The 13,298-nt window shown below is 38.7% G+C and overlaps 1 protein-coding gene across 4 annotated transcripts in view; it reads left to right on the top strand.

Moving 5' to 3' along the window:
• Nucleotides 1–3,028: 3,028 nt before the first annotated feature.
• kank3 (KN motif and ankyrin repeat domains 3) overlaps nucleotides 3,029–13,298 on the top strand; it is a 32,616-nt gene continuing 22,346 nt past the window's right edge. For 3 of the 4 annotated variants that reach the window (XM_061683523.1, XM_061683522.1, XM_061683525.1), the window contains exon 1: nucleotides 3,029–3,117. The gene's annotated coding sequence lies outside the window, so the exon portion shown is untranslated. The remainder of the gene's footprint in view (nucleotides 3,118–13,298) is intronic. The other variant, XM_061683524.1, reaches the window with a different exon arrangement.

Raw genomic sequence — 13,298 nt, 5'->3', positions numbered from 1 at the left:
ATTAACATGTGACAGACAGGCCTGTGTCATTCTGCAAGATTTATTAAAAAAAAAAAAAAAAAAGTTAAGACACGATAAACGCTGCAGAAACAGACAAGCTCTATTAACGTTCACATTATGACAAATAGTTATGAAATTAGTTATTTACCTTTCATAAAACAGCATTTAAAAAAAAAAACATAAACGAAAAAACTTAATGTTGCTCTGGCTTCTGGGTAAATCTTTGATAGCGAGCCGCCATGTTGTAACAATGGCGTCATCGTCACGGCGGCTCACCCGCCAATTACAGTTGAAATGTTTTAACCACAAATTCAGATGATCTTTTCCACCCGGCCCGCCAAATGCAGCGTGCTAACGACGATGTTCTGTGAAATAACTGGCTATGACCGCTTTGTATTGAAAAGCTAATAGGCCAGTGCTTTTCAAACAATGCCACTTCAAAAATAAGTCCATGAGTAAGTTCGAAGTACCACCATGATGATCAACATTAAAATACAGTGACATCGTCGGCCCGTGTTGTTGAGGTGCAGGTTTTATTTCTAAAAAGTATATTTAATATTATGCACAGTTGGAACATACGGAAGCGTATTGCATTCACTTGGATTAATAAAAAACCTCCTGTTTTTCTGAGTCATTTTTTTGAGGGCTTTGTTTTTCTGACTATTTGTTTCAGTTTTTCTGACTAATTTTTTTCCATCTGTTTTTCTGACTAATTTTTTTCTGTTATCGGGACACATCAAACTCACGCGAGAACCTGCGAACTGCAAGTGACTCTTTCGCGGACTCACTAATGGCGGATTACTGCTCGCACACCTTCGACACACCTTCGACCTGGCCATACACGTTTACCTTACCGGTTCAATTAAGGTGCCTGCGTAATGTCAACAAACTAATAAGAATACCATCTATGTGACTCAAAGACAGGAGTATCTCTCAGTGTCTTAAACCCATATCAAAATAAAACTTGATCAAACTGAATAAACCGGTCATGTTGCTTCCGCAAAGAGTCACTTGCAGGTCGCAGGTTCTCGCGTGAGTTCGATGTGTCCCGATAACTGAGAAAAAAAAATTGTCAGAATAACAGAAAAAAAGTCAGAAAAACGGATGGAGAAAAATTAGTCCGAAAAACAGAAAAAAAGTCAGAAAAACAGATGGAAAAAAAATTGTCCGAAAAACAGAAAAAAATAGTCAGAAAAACAGGTGAGGAAAAAAATTAGTCAGAAAAACAGAAAAGAAAGTCAGAAAAACAAAGCCCTCAAAAAGACTACTCTGAAAAACAGGATTTTTTTTTTTATCCAAGTGAATGCAATACGCTTCCGTAGGAACATTAACACTGTGCTTCATTATAGAAATACAGATTCAAATCAAACGCATTGCACATAGTTAAATACAAATTGTACCTCAATAAATGCTTGAAAAAACATTCCTAAATGATTAAATGCAAATGAATTCTACTTAAATGTTAAATACAACTGAATTGTACTTAACAAAAGTACTAAACTGTATTAATATCATTTTTTTTAAACGAATCATAAAAAAACGTTGAAACCGTTGTAATAGGCAGTTTGAACCTTTAATTTGGATCCTTTGAGGTACCAGTAGAGGGCGCCCACACCATGCCACAGTTTGAGAACCACTGCTCTATGCTGTTGTTTTATCCGTAATTGTTGTCCGTGTGACCCTCATATCACATTAATTATTGTCATTAAAATTGTGGAAACACCCCACCCCAACAAAGGCAACTCAAAAAAGATATTTCTGCATAGATGATGTTGGTTTCCATAACAACCGAGAGAAACCAGACGCTTCCTCCATCACTTGTACTTGATATGATAAGTAGTTATTTTAACATTTTCTTTTTAACTATGCGGCAGAAATCCATGACTTTAATCCGAGAATTTGTACTGTAGGGATTTTTTGTCTTTAGGTACAAGACTGTAAGCATAAAGCAGCAGCTCCCCCTGCTGCAGCAACGACGGCAACGTGCACTTGAACACTGTTAAATGCTTTTAATAAAGCAACTGCTGAGGATGCACAGTATCTACGACCTGCATTCTAGTATTTGTTCCATGAAATTTATTCCCGACAGTCTGCTCATTTCTATTGTACGGACGCGTATGGCATTCACTTGGATTAACCCCCCCCCCCCCCCCCTAAAAAAAACAACAACAAAAATTTTTTTTTGAGGGCTTTGTTTTTTTTGAATATTTTTTTTCTGTGTTTCTGAGTATTTCTTTCTGTTTTCTGACTAATTATTTTTCTCAGTTTTTTTCTGTGTAATGCCCCCCCCCCCCCTCATAATTCTTCAAATTTAATGATTTGTTGTGTTTTCAATAGGGAGCGTATTCATTTATTAGCATGAATATAGCGTATCATGGCTGCCCAATGACAAGCATCCATCCATGATGCTGATAGAACTTTTCCCCCATCAAAATACAGTCGTCAACGGGGCTGCCGATCAAAATACAACCCGCCAAAGTGGCTGTAGTGAACTATCTGAAATTCACATGCATTTGGCGAGTTGGCAGGTGTTAATGTCAAGCAACAGCAGCTAATTTTAGAGTAGGTCCACGGCCTACTCATGTGGTCTTGATGCGGTGCTCGTGGGCACCATGTTTGTGACCCCTGATTTAGTCTTCAATGAATCTAAAATACAGGTTTTTGCAAGAAAACACACGGCGAGCAAGAGAACATGCAAACTCTGCACAGGAAGACTTTAGCTGAGATTCAAACCCTGAAACTCGGAATTGTGAGGAAAACGTGCTCATCACCCACAAAGGTGAACATTTTCCTGCCAAACGACACAATGCCAACTGCTCACAATGTTTTGAACTCATGAGGAAAAAAACTTTTTTTTTTTTTTACAACTTGAAAGTTGTGGGTAACAAACAAGGATATAATTTTGCTGTCTTTTTTGTTTTTTCTTTCTTTCTTCTATGCAGCTTTTATAAGAGCTCTGCTTATTTTATTTTGAAAGTCCAAAACGGAAACCCTCCACCCTCTCGCCTCGGTCGACACTTCTGTTGAACTTTTTAAGGGGACTGAAATGTTCCTTGCTTTCCACGGGAGGCATGAGCAGTCCCAGTGTGACGAGAGACCCCGGAGACAAGTCAGAAGGTAAGCGAGAGACGCGGGGTCGATTAGCACACAAGTTGATTGATTGGCTGCCTGCCTGCCTGATCGATACGCTCTGTCCACTCGAATCAGTGATTTCGTGGTCGCAACCTACTGGAACAAAGTGTGACATGAGTTCAACTATGTATGCATTATGTATGATGTTAATGCTTCACATTCGTCCTTGCAATGTTATCCCACTTAATGACACCTAATTGCTGACGGTTACGTAGTTCTTTATTATTATTATTATTATTATTATTATTATTATTATTATGCATCACTTTCTCCACAGGGGTAACGTTGTTGTTTTGTTTACTAAACTCAGCAAAACTCAAATGAAAATAAGTGCAAATATGTTGCGAAACCATCCAAATTCCATTAGTCTACAGATAAATTACCACTTAGAAATGGATTCTATGGACATGTAATTATGAGCCGTTTTCCTCAGATGGTTTCACTCTGCAAACATGTGAAGGACCCCCCCCCCCACCCAAATCTCCCCTCCTGCTATTGACAGAAGTCTAGGTTGCTGCCCTTTGTGATGCTGCTGCTAAAATGCTATTAATATGTCAATACTATGAAGTTGTCACATATTCAGCAACAGTATCATTGCATTTGATTGGTTTATTCTGCAAATACAAGCTAGATCTCATGATATACATACGACGCACGTCAATGGCTTTGGGGGTCTTATGGCAGCTTCCTGATTGGGCAATTGTGGCATCATCCACCGCAAAAGACATTGCTGCAGCCCTCTGCAAAGTACATTCAAACACAAGATTATTATTATTTTTTTAAAAATTAGTTTTGAAGAGTGTATATAGCACAATATCATCATTATTTCTTGTGTCGGACTGTTTACACAGTAATAGAGGGAAAGGGTGTGACCCAAAAGAAATCCCCATTGAGAGCGTGTCCATTTTGATGACCTCGGGCTTGTGTGTTCATCAGGCCATCAGTACTGACAGTGCTGGATTTGTGCATCCTAATTCTGCACTTAGAAATGGACAATTGACGTGTTGTTTACCTTGTGATGAATTCAAAGTACCCTGAGTGATATTTGCACTGACAGAATTGACATGACAGCCTGACTAAAATGGACCGGTGGTTAAGAGGTTCTTGACTTTTGCTTTTTAGTCGTATTGCTGTAATTGTTGAAGGTTTAATTGAAGTCTCTAAATTGTCCCAAGGTGTAAATGTGTGTGAGAATGTTTGTCTATATGTGCCCTGCGGTGATTGACTGGCCGCCTCGCGCCCAAAGTCGCTTGACAGAGGCCACAACCCCCAATAAGGACGAACACTTTAGAAAATGGATGTTAATAGGAATACAGTCATCTATTCCAGAGTCAAACTTGACCACACTCATAAGACTTTTATTAATTGTATTTTTAACATTATTAGCGGTCATACAAGTTAGTTAGCAAAACATTCTCTGTATAATAATGCTTAAATGCAGCAGATTTTGTGGTTACATCCTGTTATTATTTTATTACTGAAGTCAACTTTAGCTGTATTGTACTAAGCAGCCAGGGCAGAGACGTTGCCAATTGTATTGTCCTTATCACGCTGGTCACCCTTTTTTGGGGCTATCACTAAACCCCCCAAAATAAAGAAAAAGAAAAACAGACTTGTGACAGACTGTGAATTTTTTCACCGCCTCATACGAGACACGTAATTCATGACAGCGGTTCAAGCAGATTGGATTCCAAATCGTATAATCATTTGTCATTAGAGGTTCACTGTATTAACTGAGAAGTGACTGCAAGCTTGTAATTCATGCTGAGCAGTGCAACATGTCTTCATTAAAACAAGAGTGAAAATGGACATTGAAGGCTTTTCTGGATTTACAGGATTTACTCCGCTACTGTCAGCACATCTATTACGATGACTATATTCTCATGTCGTCAAAATCGGGGGGCAGATTTTTCTTTAATTTATGCAGGACACAACCTGTTTCGGAATGTTGTCAATCGATATAGTTTTTCTCTTTTATTTGGGAAAAATCGACAATAGACAATGAAACACAGGCCAGAGCCCAGATTTGAACCCACAACCTATGAACTGGATGTGCTAACCAGTCGTCCACCATGTCGCCAATAAACATAATAGTATATGATAATAACAAATAATACAGCCTCCCGCCCAAAGTCAACGAGGTTCGGCTCGAACACACCCATGGCCTTTTGCGAGGATAAGTGGTACGGACGATGCATGAATAAATGATACGAGGTACACCACAATTATACATTGACGTAGACAAAGGAACTAACAATTACAAAAACACAACATAGTCAGACAGGTATCAAATACTGTAATAATAAATAAATACAAGAGCTGCAACTAATGTGTTACTTTAATAATTTGTCCCGATTAATCTGTTAATATATATTTTTTTAATTTCCATCCCTTTATTAAAAAAAAGAACACAGTTTCCAATCAACAGTGCAGAAAATGCACAACGGTCTGTAACGTCAGAAAATCAGCAAATATGTTGATCATAGTTTTCCAAAGTAGGAGAAACACAAAGATAATCACTCCGCTTTCATTAAGGACTACCGAAATCGTGAGAATATTGTCAAAATAGTTGTCGATTAATTTGATCACCGATTAGTTGTCGATTAATCGTTGCACCTCGAATAAATACACAGTTATCAGTAATACTCTCCTGTGTACAAATGGTGACTGTCACACCCCCTTTCATCCATGTATTCCATGAATGTATCATTTTGATATTTACTGTAGTTTGAAATTGTTTTATATTTGGACATTGTTTGAAGCCCTCACCTAAACTATTCCAAAGTCTCAACCCACAGAATCTTTCCTGTTTGTACGGATTCTTTTAATTTGGAAGTTTGTATTTCCCTCTTAAGTTATAAACCGATAATACTGTAGATAAGGATGTAATGTAAAGACATATGAATCAAAATAAGTGACCTCAGTATTGGCCAAATCAAGTTAACGAGAGAGAACCCGTGCAGAAGCCTGCTGGAGCTGGAGCTCCTTTAAGTACAATACGTGCGATGTGCCAAACAGCATTGTTCCGTTCCCTCGGGCGTCTTTATACAACTGTACCTTAAGCTGTGCCCGACTGCCGCGGCGCCTCAAATAGACCTTCTGTAAGTTTAGTCAGACGTGTCAGGAGGCCAAAGGAACTCTCTGCTTCTGCACAGACAAACACGCATGCTGCTCCGTGCACACGCTCCTCTTGTGTCTGCAGTTTAGAAGGCAGAGTTCATTTAATCGAATGCTATTAAATTTAGCTCTGTAGTCATGCAATGTCCTGATGCTTGATTAAATGCATGCCGCTGATTTCCATTTTTAGCCCTATTATGAGTAATGTTATCAGCCATACGGTCACATGAGGCGAGAAAGGCTCGACTTAACGGCATTTGTTTACCACGGTTAGAAAATGGAATGGCTGCCGACCTCTTGCAAGGCTAAACTAATATGTGGATTGTGGAATGCAATATGTATGTTTGTTTGCCTGTATTTGTTAGTTAGCAAGTTATCTCATGGTTTAAAGGAGACATTTTGAATTCAAAACAGTTCTTACAGTTCCCAGTGTCTTTCATAAGAAGCGATTTAAGTCAAAGTATACAACGGATAAAGAATTACAGGATACTAACCACCCACCCTCTTTTACCACTCAGGTTGAAATTAAATGTGTTTCTGTCTCATGCCAGTGAGCCATTTTCGTTATGAAATGGTAACGGAAATGGGGGCGGAGATAAGGTGTTGGGGTGAAGTGAGGGCAACTACTTCCAACCCTGCGTGTGAAGGGGACAAAAGCAGGATTTAATTGTCTTTTCACTTGCGGCGACAGCACTTCGTCACCAAACAGCCGAATTCTAATTGAAATTAGTTTAATTAGTCTCACAGATCTGTGCATGTGGCACATGTAGTTGACACATCGCCAAACACATACTGTATACCCCCGACTCGACCTTGATAGTTTAGCTGGACATTTTGATATGTGCTGGCAATCAGAAACCAATGCTGGTAACACTATTGTGGATATGTTCACATTGCCTAAGTGAAAAACCCTCAGATGGAGCAGTATAGCTCCTTGATGTATAGCGTTATTGCTACTTTTAAAAAAAAAAAACATTTTTCTCCAAAGCAATGGCTCCAGGAAGAACACAGTTCAGTCATACAGTCCAGCAGTATCCGCGGGCCAATCAGGAGAAGCATAAATATTCAACAGTGGATTGGGGCAACAGTAGAGGATGTGGTGGTCTAAATATGGAGATTACACCCTATTATTTATGACTGCCCAGGTTGATTTCATTAAGTGTTGAAGCCGTTCTATGAAAGCCCCAAAATATTTAGTTTGACTTTCTTGCCCTTTGTTATCCAGTTGATGTTGTTCATCCTAAACTTATTAGTGAGTCACGAAGATAATTTAGTTCATTCTTAAGCCGGTTCTCTTCAAATTGAATTGGAACTCAGCGATAACAGATCTGCTTTTACCACAGGCTTGGAATAAATGTAATTACTTTTTCGCTTTTTCTGCAGCATTCCAAGTCTGTTGCGGTTTGAGTGAATTAAATTGGAATTAAATCAGAGCTTTGTGAAATTCCAATTGTGTTAGCCTCTTGTTAGCAGTAACATGGGGCATATTGGAGACAGTAATGGCTGGGCTCCAGATTTATTTCCTTATTTTCCAGAGGAAAGTCTTGTTTGGCCATTCGTACAGCTTTGCCTTGAGGAACAAGTAGCAGCATCAAAGGGTGTGCTAATGCTATTTTAAGAGGTTATACGGTGAAATTGTGATCTTTATGAAGCGGTTTGAGCTCTTTAGTATAATACAAAGTGAAAAGGTCAAATGTCTGCTTGGCCTGATCATACTTCATATTTAGATCTTTGTCCACAAGTCATGAGAAAGTTATATTAAACACAATGTAGTTCACAATGTGTTCACCCTCATGTTCAGTGCTCGACAAAACGAGGTGCACTCCAGCAGATTACAAAATGATATTGAGCTCAAACGTTGGCGAAAATCTCGAGTTTCCTTGCATTTGATGTGTCCTACAATTCTACAAAATGCTCCCACAAATCTGGGCTGTTGATTGCAAATATGATTTGTCAACGTAAACACAAAAAACGTATCTGAAATCATTTTTTTTATGTTGCAATAATGATGACGCACCGATGGAAGTATAGCATAGCTACATTTTAGAATGTAACCCTAGTTGAGTCAACTCATCATCAAAATTCTATCAGTTGTTCTTGTCTTTAAATGAGGAATGGATACAAAAAAAAATCTTGAAAATGGGGACTCTGTGGCTAAGGTCATTTGTACAGTACAGTAAGAGTAAGCCATGCTCTTGTTAGGAACTAGAGGATGTATTTTGAGGAGCAGCACACTAAACGTATTTACAACTGTCTGTCAGTTAAGTACATTGGAGAGTATTAAAATAAACGGTGGTGCCCATGCTGATGGGAATGCAGGAGCTTGATGGCTGATACACGAGATTGACTGATGAGTGTCCGATAGTCTTTGGACACACTTCAGGTGTGGGATTGAGCCATTGTGGCTACTTATAGGAGTTAATTCATCTTCATGGTAAATTTAGATACATGATGCCAGCTGATCAATTAAAACAATAGTAGACATTAAATAGATTTGTTTGTCTCGTGTGTCCCAACGGTACCTTCCGTCTGCCGCTGTGTCCACTACATGCTAAAAATACTTGTTCTCTGAAGTACTGGCAGGGATTGGGGATGAGGCATTAATCTACTGCTCAGTGTCTGAGAAGACACACACTAACCACAGAGTGACACACACACTTTCACATATTTGATGGTTGTAATAGTTGAGTGGGAAAGTAAATCACTTTCAGTGTACTACAAGGTCGTGGTCGGATCACCAAAAAGGTTCAATTCTAAAGTGACCGCTTGATTGTTGGAAGACCAAAACCATGACTGCTTTTAGAAACACAGTGATCCCACAAACACTTTTCTTTTTTTAATCAAAGTTTGCATTACCGGAACAGCACATGGGACACATACACAGAATTTTAGGCTGACGTTAAACCTAATTGAAATCACATTCGGCTAAACGAGGGTTGACTTAATTCTTGTCTCAATCGCATTGCTGCTTAACATGTAGAGCTTAAAAAGTCATTCATACTGTGGTTACACTTTGAGTAAAAGTGACGTAAAAAATGAGTTTTCTGGCTGGAAATGAGAAGAAGTGAAAGTGGCAAAAGAAGATCCTTATAACTAATAAGTAATTAGTTATAGTTATAAGTCATGTCAATTCTGTCAGTGCAAATATCATAATCTAGCACAGTGGTTCATAACTTTGTTGGCGGTACTAAACCCCATAACTTTCATATGTGCAGTCACCAAACGCTTTGTAAATGGAAAAATAAATGTGTGATTTTAAATGATTTTTTTCCCAAATTCAATTTTGTATTGGTGCACAAAACTAACAATGCATCAGTTGCATACAAAATCACAGCGTTCAAAGAGCAAAAAACAACTGCATATGAATTTTACACAAAAAACAAAAGCAATGAATATTTGCCGCAAATCAATGTGACTTTTGCTGTTGCCTTACAGAGACCCTAAACCCCAGGGTTGAATCAAACCCAAGTTAAGAATCACTGATCTAACACATCCTATTCAACCATGCACATATAACATTGGACAATGATGCATTTATATACTGTAACCAAACCAAATGAATGTAGGATTAATTTTGATCTCAACTAATTACATGTACTGGCGACCAGTACAGGGTGTAGTCTGCCTTGCAGCCAATGTGGGCTGCGAAAGGCTCCAGCTCCCTGCGACCCTGAACGGGAAGAAGTATGGAAAATGGAAGGGTGCGTGCAATTACCTGGATGTCACTTTTAACTTCTATCAAGAATTTTTGTAAGAAACATCAGTACATACTGCACTGGCTTTATCACCTCATCATCATCATCCTTTGTTTTGGTGTTGAACGACAGTTAGCGAGATTATTTCTAACACAAGTGAAGACAAGAACACATGCTTCTTGCTGAGGGAGAATTGTTACTTAAGATGTGATGAAGTTCACGAGGGAAATGCATGTCATTCAGTCGGGATGCAATGTGGGGATAACATACAGTATATTCAAACACGTTGCCCCTAACGAAACAGTAACTTTGAGAATAGCCTCTTTCGGTAACATGAGCGCAATTTTCAGTTTGCATACAGTAAACTCTTCCGTTCATTGGCTCCAAATGGAAATGTTGTGTCGCTTGTAGAAATGCTTCCCCGCCCTATGAAGTCATTAGAAAAGGCTGAACTTGGTGTCAACAGTGCTTCGTCAAAGAACCTTAAGCCAACTCAAGCATGATTTATTTATTTCTTGAAATCATTGAATCTAATTGTTTCCCATAGTCTACCTCACCAAGTAAAAAAAAAAAAAAAGTTTTTTTAATTTAATTTCATTTAATATGAACAAGTCAACAGAAGAGATTGAAATGTCCACATAGTGGCACAAATTAACGTGTGAATAAAGTGGAACCTCGATAAAATGGACCCCAAAATAACGGATATCAGATAAAAACGGACCGTCAGCACAGAACAATGTGTTCAAAAAATAGTTTCTATTTGTTTGTTTGAGTAAAAGTGATGTAAAAGACTTTTCTGGTTGGAAATGACAAGTGTAAGTGGCAAAAGACTGTAAGAAGATCCTTATAACTGGAAGCATAATCTAGCACAGTGGTTCATAACTTTGTTGGCGGTACTAAGCCCCACAACTTTCATATGTGCAGTCACCAAACCCTTTGTAAATGGAAAAATAAACGTGTGATTTTTATTTTTCCAAATTAATTTTTTTATTAGTGCACAAAACTAACAATGCATCAGTTGCATAAAAAAAAATCACAGTGTTCAAAGAGCAAAACCAACAGAATATGAATTTCAAACAAAAAGCAAAAGCAATGAATATTTGCCGCAAATCAATGTGATTTTTGATTGATGTGGCGGCCATGTCATGATGGTTATATCTACTGTCTTTTGTGCTGTCGAGCGCAGTGGAGAGCGAGAGAGAGAGAGAGAGAGAGAGAGAGAGCGAGAGAGAGAAAGAGAGAGAGCGAGAGAGTGAGAGTGAGAGAGAGAGAGAGGCATGGTGTCAGTGTTAACTCTGAGTAATACAAAACACAAGTCTCTGGAGTCTGGAACATGCTACTTTTGGTACAGTAAATTTTTTTGTCAAGCCATTCGCCTTTGGCAACAGATTTGGAACTAGGAAGCACATTATTTCCTCGTAGCTCATGAAAGCAACTCTCCTAGGATGAGAACTGTACGTCAACAATGTCATGACCAAGCACACTTGGCGTGGTAAGGGTGGATAAAATCTGAAACTTTCAAACATTTCCAAGCTTTTTAAAAAATATTTATCTACAATAACTTTGTACTATACTGGCCGTTTTAGGCCACCAAAAAAACCCTACAAAACAATTTTGTACTGTACAATAATATGAGTACATGTGGCCTCCAAAAAAAAAACAAAAAAACAAGTGCTTCATTGTAAGGGACAATCGGCTATATCGAACCCCACCCACGTCCCCATTAGTCTGCTCTATCTAGGTTTCACTGTATTTGTCTGAGCAGGTACAAAAGGTTTTTCTGGAGCTGCACCTTCCTAAAATGTTTCATAATGAAACAAACACAATTTTTAGTAAAAGATCTGACAAAAATATACAGCATACTGTGGTCTTATTGGATGTCTTTTTTAAAGAACAGAACACGGTGGTCAACCAAAAGGAGAACATGAGAAAAGGTCAAATTTCTCTTTGCTTTCGAACTAACTGTTTTTTTTGTTTTTTTTTTACTCTGCACACAAACCTTGATGTTTGCAGCAAACTGTTGGGGGTCAACACAGTCAAGAGAAATCTCTTCCACAGGGTTAGTCTGTTCAGCTGGATGAAACGGGCTATAAAGTTAAACTCGTTAAACAGCCGAGAAGAAATACAAGTAGTTATCATATTATCTGATGTCAGACAGTGACAGAGAACACCAATTAGACGTTAACCGCATTAATCCATTCTCGGAAACTGAAGCAAAAAGCACATCATTACTGATAGTGTCCCCACAGTGACAAAGGCGTGTACTTGGGATGTCTACACATCATCTACCTTGTCATTACTCCAGCCACTCCACCAATGATGTGCTGCAGTGCTATAATTGTTGCAAGCGAAGGAAATAACATATTTCTGTTGTTTCGAAGCAGAAAACACTGGTGCCATCTGGTCCGTTCCCCTAAATATAAGATGCAAACATCTGGAGACTGCAGTCGCTTGTGTTGTGAAGAAGACTCGAGTCTTTAAACACAACTCTGTTGGGCACAGACCTAGGTCAACACAAGATGCTTGACTTTTAGTGTGTGCTTGCTAGAAAACAAAGTGCTGAGGTGAGGAGTGAAAATAAAAATGAGAGACAACAACGACCGGCGAGGCATGGGTATTTATATTTCAATTTCAGTTGCTACGACCATTACGTTTGAGTGTGTCAGAGTTTGATGAAGGGAGAACCAGGTGTGCTTGGTCCAAAACCCAATGTGATGTTGCAGTTGTGGAAAACCCCATTTTGTGAGCCCTGCTTTACTCCGGAGCGGGTGTTTGCCTTCCAGCATGGAACATCTTTAGCTGCCTGACTGAGTGTTGCTACTGAGATGCAAACTGTGAGCTCTTTGTACTCTTTTGGGATGAAAAAGGATGCCAGCAACACCATTCTTCTAAAAATGACAGACAAAATGTTGCTATTCCGAGAAATAATTCACATCTCGTCAGCATTGGTTGCTGTGGTAATACATTTTTTGGAATGTTGCAATTGGATCAAAAAGCCACAACGCTGCTTTGCCCACACGCAGAACTGCCACTGGAACATGTTTCTTCATTGACACTCACACTTTAGTCTGTCACAAATACTGTTTCCTTGAAATATTATAATGTTTAGCTTGTTAGCGGTGGGGCAGCTACTACTTTTATTGCCTGTTCTGAAATATTTGACTTTTTCTGCAAGAATCAGGGAGAGAACAGAAACAAGAAAAGCAATCATGCAGCAATAACATTTTGCCGTCCCTCAAACTGAGAATGTTTTTAACTGAAAACCTTGTGTTTTGCCACTGTAAGGCATCAATGCCACAATTTGAAAATAATATTTTATAGTGACGTAGTCAGTCACTTAGAATGCTCATCACT

Source organism: Phycodurus eques, chromosome 8 (genome assembly GCF_024500275.1).
Source record: "Phycodurus eques isolate BA_2022a chromosome 8, UOR_Pequ_1.1, whole genome shotgun sequence".
Classification (NCBI taxonomy): domain Eukaryota; kingdom Metazoa; phylum Chordata; class Actinopteri; order Syngnathiformes; family Syngnathidae; genus Phycodurus; species Phycodurus eques.
This window is presented reverse-complemented; position numbering and strand designations above follow the sequence as displayed.